This window comes from Aplysia californica, unplaced genomic scaffold, assembly GCF_000002075.1.
Source record: "Aplysia californica isolate F4 #8 unplaced genomic scaffold, AplCal3.0 scaffold00162, whole genome shotgun sequence".
Taxonomy (NCBI): domain Eukaryota; kingdom Metazoa; phylum Mollusca; class Gastropoda; order Aplysiida; family Aplysiidae; genus Aplysia; species Aplysia californica.
In genome coordinates, this window is record NW_004797432.1 from 76,517 (window position 1) to 84,124 (window position 7,608).

A 7,608-nucleotide genomic window follows, 5' to 3' on the forward strand; every position below is an offset into this window, starting at 1 on the left:
ATATTTTATGTGTGGATCAGAGAGGAATGAATTGATGTGGGGGTTTTTCTGCACTGCACGGGCAGACAAACTGGTCGTACAACACAGTGCCCCTATCTGAGAGTGTACTGTGTTGTTGAGATTGAGAGTGCTGTGTGATTCACAGTGTTGTACACTCGTAGACTGGCACCTCCATGTGCACACACATTCTCACATATACACACACGTATGTACACACACACACACACACATTCTCACATATACACACACATATGTACACACACACACACACATTCTCACATATACACACACATATGTACACACACACACATTCTCACATATACACACACATATGTACACACACACACACATTCTCACATATACACACACGTATGTACACACACACACACATACTGACACCTTAGTACTCGTATACTTGCACACACACACACACACACACACACACACACACATTCTCACATATACAAACACGTATGTACACACACACACACACATACTGACACCTTAGTACTCGTATACTTGCACACACACACACACACACACACACACACACACACACACACATTCTCACATATACAAACACGTATGTACACACACACACACACATACTGACACCTTAGTACTCGTATACTTGCACACACACACACATTCTCACATATACACACACGTATGTACACACACACGCACATACTGACACCTACTCGTATACTTGCACACACACACACACACTCTCACATATACACACACGTATGTACACACACACGCACACATACTGACACCTTAGTACTCGTATACTTGCACACACACACACACACACACATTCTCACATATACACACACGTATGTACACACACACACATACTGACACCTTAGTACTCGTATACTTGCACACACACACACACACACACACACACGCATATGTACTCACACACACATACTGACACCCAAGTATGAATACTTGTGCACACTCACACACACACTCACACACACACACACACACACACACACTCACGCTTATTTACACTGCTACACGCACATATGTTTGCATATATATATATAATATATTATGAAAGAAATTGTAAATTGTAAAGACACTTTTAAAAATGAATACACAATGCAACAATGGCACCTACATGTATATTTATATGGGTTGTTTTTAAACATAATACTTAACCGGTCAGCCCACAGTGTTGTCTGCCTATGGTGTGGTCGCGGTGTGGCCGTATGTGCGTTGCCACAAAGGGAGTGATGTTTATTGAGCTTTCAGTGGCCAGGGAAACTGGGGATACAGGCCACATGTCAATGATAACGATCGCAAAGTAGTATAAGTCTAAAATGACTGCCTTTTACTTCAAGAAAAACTGTGTGCGAGTGTCAAGCTTGCCAGAAAAGTTATATAATATATTTATACATTTTAAAAAATTGCTAACGTTGTGTTTGGTAATTCTCCCACCGGTGTCTGTGATGCAGCGGTAAGTCTCTTTGCTTCCACATGCAGAAGATCTGAGTTTGATTCCTGGGTGGATAGAATTTTTATCGAGTAGGTCTCGACTTTTCTGCTGGGTCGTTTGATCACTCTCTGCCAGGGTTAGTCAGATAGGCCGAGTTGAAGCCTGCCTCCAAAATGATCGAATTGTGAACTGGGGTGTAAATTCACCTACAAATGGAAAAAGAAGAGAAGTAAAAAAGTAAATTTCCCCTCTGTAAACTGGCACTTTATGAAGACATGGTACATTATATTTATAACGGTGTCTAAATAGTCTCTTCAGCAAAGAATAAAATTTGATGTAATTTCACTCTGAATAGTTTGCTACTGTTACCGTTGATATTTTGTTTGGTACATTGTTTGCCCTTCTATGTTGTAGAAAAAAAAAAAGTAATCATTTTCCTTATGTACTGAGCATATGTCGTTGTCCTCTGGTTCTGTACATTTTTGGGGAAAAGTTATTTTGTCTGTGAAAGGGAATCCTGTCCAGCATTGTTTGTCTGCTGTGATACTCTATGTCTATGTTTGATACGTGTATCCTGTGCGAAGTGATTTTTTAAATCTGTATCTGCACCAACTCATGTATGTGCGATATTTATCCCAAGTGACAAATTTTTTAACGTTTTATCTCGGTTGCCTAGTGTAAGACTCCGCCACGCACCATTCTGAAAAGTGACGCAGGATGGATTCCTACACTGAGCAGTCAATCTGTTTCTGCCCCAACTCATGTGTGTTCGACATACGACATATTTTATCTGTATCTCTACCCCAATTCATGTGTGTTTGATGACATATCCCATTCCCATACGACATATTATCTGTATATTATCTGCCCCAACTCATGTGTGTTCGATAACGTAATCCCACGCGACATATTTTGTCTGTTTCTCTACCCCAACCAGTGTGTGTTTGATGGGAATCACAAGTTTGGAGGATTCACTTAATACAAAAGAAGGAAGCACAGCAAGTGCACAGACTCAATGTATCTGAAGAAAGAGTCGCATTGTTACACAGCACACCACTTGATCTTTCATTCTCTGTCATTGTTCAATTTGTGCTCGACCAACTTGGTTTCTTCTGCTTTTATTAATTTTTTTCTTTTCTCGCTTCAAAGAAATGAAATTCATTGTACCAACATGCACATAGATAGATATGTGTGTGACACTCTCTAAAGTATATATGTGTGTGTGTGATGTGCTTGACCGCATGTCTGAAGCACTTATGCGTGTGTGACACAATTAAATATGTGTCTGTGACACACTTTGATACGTCTGCAACATATATATTATGTGAAGTGTGCAAGGATCAAGTCTCAAGCTCATTCCACTCTCCTTCGATTGTGATTGAAATTATGCTAAAGAATTTCAGCCTCAGTCTCACGGCCCTATTGATATCTTTAAGGAATGGGCAACATAAACAATTAATTGGACATTTGGGAAGCATAGTTAGCTGATATTTTTGTTTGTCATATATGATAGTAGACTCATACTTTTTTTTAAATTGTAGACACACACTTTTGTTTATCATATATTATATATCATAGTAGTAGACTCATACCTTTGTTTGCGCTCATATGACCTTAGCAGTTGCGAGCGCCGTAAAACCTTATACTACTACATACCTTTGTTTATAATGTCTAGCAGGCCCATACATTTCTTAATGGCATTATTCTCAGCTTTGGACCTGGTGTAGGCCTAAATGATCACTTTTATTGACAAGCAGCTAACCCAGATTTAGAGAGTTCCCAAAAATCTTGACCAAAACCTAAAGTGGGCATTGCCCTACGTGTAGGAGAAGTTTGATTTCATGGGTGTATATATTTGTTTGGTTATTGAGAAAACTCCCCTTGTCTTTTAATTTTTAAAAAACTAAGCAAGGGGCAAAAACTTTATCTTCGATTTTCTCAAAACAGCATTTTTCAGGATAGCCCCTTTGTGCTTAAAAGCGACCATATGTGTGGAGTCTTTTGGTCAGGGTGGGTCCGATTATTCAGTTTTTGTTCACTAGTGTTTTATAGAACTATCTATACAGTGTTATTGCTCAGAGAACTTATCTTTACAACGATGTTGGTCACATAACTCTTTCAGACAGCATTGTTGTTATTTTTAGTCATAGAAATTTCTACATTGCGTTGTCACAGAACTTTCTACTCAGTGCTGGGGGTGGTTGGCGGATGTTCTGGTGTGATTTTCTCTTTCGTTCCTATCAAATCAAGCGTGTTTTCGTCCTCGTCTCTCTTCTTTCTTTTTCTTTGTGTCCTGTTACTCTGCAGTATCACCTCTAATTTTTGTCACAATTTATGTGATCTATTTGTGTTGTAAGTGCAGTAAAACTCTGACTTAAACTGAATTCAGTGCTGTCTATCATAAATCTCTACAGTGGTGTTGTTGGCCACAGAACTATCCACACTTAACTATCGATCAGGAATTGTAGAAACTTTGCTACTCAGTTCTGTCGATCACAGAATCGAACTGTTTTACTGTACACAGTATGGTTGTTTGTCATAGAACCTTCGCCACAACGACGTTAATTACCGGACTGTAACAGACAATGCTGTTGTTTTTAGTCATGAAACTTTCTACACAGCTCTGTCAATCATCGTCTTGTACACAGTGTTGTTGGTCACACAATTCACACACAACGTTGCTTCCTGTCAGCGGCGATTTGACTGGAATATTATTAGGCTAGTTGTTACATATCATACTCATACTGGGAGCTGATGCTGCTTTTTGCAAAGTTCAACTTATAACCAGATATTATTTGTGAGGTTTGTTTTCTCATTGGTCGTCGGAAAGTGATTGTGTCTTTTTAACATGCTGGGGGCGTGACATTGTAGAGGATTGAAAGTAGGGTCGAATAAAACTTTGAAAGCTTTTTTTTCCAGACTTTGTGCTCTTTTATTTGATTAATGAGTAGTCTTTCAATATTTTTAATCCTTCTTTTTCATAGGCATTTCCAGAATAATATACCAGTATTTTGTTTATTACACAGTTGAGATTGGCATGCAGCAAAATTTGCCAGAACACTGAACAGGAGCAGAAGTATTGATATGAGACATGTTGTTGAAAGAAAAACGTTTGTGAAGTTTATAGTTTGTCATTCGCTGTCAATCAAGACTCAATCAGTTTCCATTTACTTTTGAAGGCTCATTTTCCCATCGGAGATGGACATTTGCTGCGAATCCCTGACTCCCTGACTTTAATGCCAACAAACATTGTTGAAAGAGGTGTAAAACTTGTATGTGATATATAACATATCTATGAGTGAAATATATATTCATATCTCTTCAAATTACTAATCTTATCATATGTAAAAATCTAGACCTCACTAGGACCACGAGCTGTCTGCAATGTGAGAAATAAGACTTTCTTGTTGTTGATACTGCTTTTAACTCTTCAATAGAAACGAAATGAGGTAGGAAAGAAGAAATAGACGTAGGAAGGAAAGGTAAAGGCTGAGTGGAGGTAGTGGAAGAAAAAAAAGAAGGCGTGAAGCTCGAGAGGAAGTGCTGAGGACAAGTAATTTTCTCGATGATTGTCAGTGACATATGTACCACAGTCTCAAAATTCAGATTTGTCTTTTTCTCTTACTGTTTGAATTGAGCACAAGAACCATTTAATTAAGATATACCATGTAGAGATGATTGATTATCTTTCGAGCCTTCTTTCTGGTCTGTGATTCTTCATGCCATCTTGCTACTTTTGCTTCTTGGATATAATTATATATATATATATACAATATAACACGGATAGCTCGAATTCGTCAGGACTGGCCTCCGTAGTTTGAGGGATTCGTATTTTGAAGGATATCTTACAAAGATAAGGAAGGGAAAAAAAAATGGACCGCAGGCAGTTTGACGGATGCGTGATTTTGAGTCTTCTGTGTTCGACCTATCTGTGTTATACTGTACATATATTATAATAATAATTATTATCATTATTATTATTATTATCATTATTATTTTTGTTGTTATTCGATGTAGGCTACTTCTACAGTAGAACTGGTGAATTTGCGTAGAAGGTGCTGACAACATTATTAAGTTACCGTCTACTGTTCCTGAATCTTAGGCTGTTCGGAGACACTATGCTTGTTGTATTCCCAGCCAAAAAGAGAATATTGATTCTCCTCCGATGCAGTGCTACTGACTGGTCTCTAGGACATTCCCAAGGGGGGACATTAACTTGTTCTTATGCACAGTAGAATTGTAAATGGGCTGACTCATCAATGTCATGCTCATAACTGCCTGAACTGCAACAGAGAACTGCTGCTTTTTCTTTCCTAATCCTTACTATCATCATTTTCCTCTACTTCTTTTGTTTACCATGTGTGTCACACTCTTGTCACCCGCTATTTCCGGGGTGCCTTGATAGTCTAAGCAGACTTTGTGCTGTTGAAGCTAGAGAGGTGAGCAGAGTAAATCTGATTCCCTGTAAGGACTTAACTGTTGACATACACCCCTTGGTGCTCATATGACCGTATGCAGTTGCGAGGGCCATAAAACCTTTACTAAAACTAAAACTAACTAAAACATTGATTCCCAACTTTAGCCTTTTCAATGGGGCCCTACACATGTATGTTCCAACCGGGCGGTTTTAACGTGAGTGGAAACCAGCATTTGATAGAACCACCGCACAAAACCGCCATTTGACAGGTCGGCGCGTCATCCACATCACGCGTGGTTAACCGCAGTTAGTGTACTGACAATGACGATTTGCTAGCAATGTATGTGCTGCTCATGAGGAAGAATTTTGTTTTCTCTTTAATTATATTTAAAAAAGCACAAATTCTGCTCGGATCTTGCCTTAAAAATGGGTCGCTCATTTAAAAGTAGATCTAATCAGATTTTATGTGTGGTAATTCATTTTGAAGAAATTGACAGTGACAAGATAAGCGGGCTAAGCCTGTGACAGAACACGCTGAACTGTATTCAGAAAATCCACACTTTGAAACCGCCGGTTCCGCCTCCCGGTTTAACTTTTTTTCTAGCAGTTTTTCGTCCATATCTGCGGTTCTACCGCCAGGTTTGCCTTTCCATTCCGAACCGGCAGTTTAGACGGTACATGTGTAGAGGGCCAATGTCAGACTTGACACAATCAGGCACTCGTCAGTTCACGACACAATCAGGCACTCGTCAGTTCACGACACAATCAGGCACTCGTCAGTTCACGACACAATCAGGCACTCGTCAGTTCACAACACAATCAGGCACTCGTCAGTTGGGGGCATAATATAGAGTTACTGGTATCATCTAAAAGCCTGTTCATTTGTCTTGCTTATGATGACAAAATTACACACATGATGCATCTTGACTAGAAGTCGAGATATTTGCAATTGAATGAGGTGGGGGTCGCCTGGTGTCAGAGATAAAATTAACTAGGATATAGCTGCAAAGTTTGATCTCCATGATACCACATAGGCCTACTTATCTTGTTCATTAATTTTTTTTAAACAAACCAACCCCCCCCCCCCCCCCAAAAAAAAACCTCAAAGTATTCCGAAGGCACTGATGTTGAGATTCCTTTTATCCGAAAATGTAATAAGGTAAGCAGTCGTAATTAAATTAAAACACCTGTACACTCTAGCACGCACATAGCAAACTGATAGCGTGTTTTTTGTTGTAGACTGGACAAAAGAATTGACTTTTAACTATTACTATTAAGTTATAATTAAAATAGTACGGCCGTTATTTGAATGGACATAAGTAAAAGTTGTACAGAATTTCACTGACAGTCGGTGGGTGGTGCTCTTTATTGGTAATGTTTGTGTGATGGAATGTTTTTCTGTACAGCCAGCGTGGGTTCGAAACCCATCCTTGTCGCCAAATATGTGATGCCTCCATTATTTATAGTTCGGATAAACATAGATAGTCCAGCACAACAACCGTACACAGAAATCGGCAACCAACCATGTTGGATATTTATTATTTTATGACATTACTGAATCATAACTTTTTTTTGCTCATCCTGAAGAATGCTAAATTAATTAATTCAAACGAGGAGAAATAACTACGGCATCTTGTGATAGTGAACCAAACATAATTTTATTGCTCATTTAACAGATATTTACAGATATTACAGTTTACCCAGTCCTACCCTGACAGAAAGTCTGAACAATTTTTTTATG

General features: G+C 38.8%; 1 long non-coding RNA gene across 1 annotated transcript; it reads right to left on the bottom strand.

Annotated features, from left to right (window-relative positions):
• Nucleotides 1-2,940: 2,940 nt before the first annotated feature.
• On the bottom strand, nucleotides 2,941-5,340 carry LOC106011689. Its single transcript, XR_001184816.2, has 2 exons — nucleotides 3,107-5,340; nucleotides 2,941-3,042 (listed from the first exon to the last, which is right to left on the bottom strand). It is a non-coding gene; the product is annotated as an uncharacterized LOC106011689 (long non-coding RNA).
• Between the last annotated feature and the right edge of the window lie 2,268 nt (nucleotides 5,341-7,608).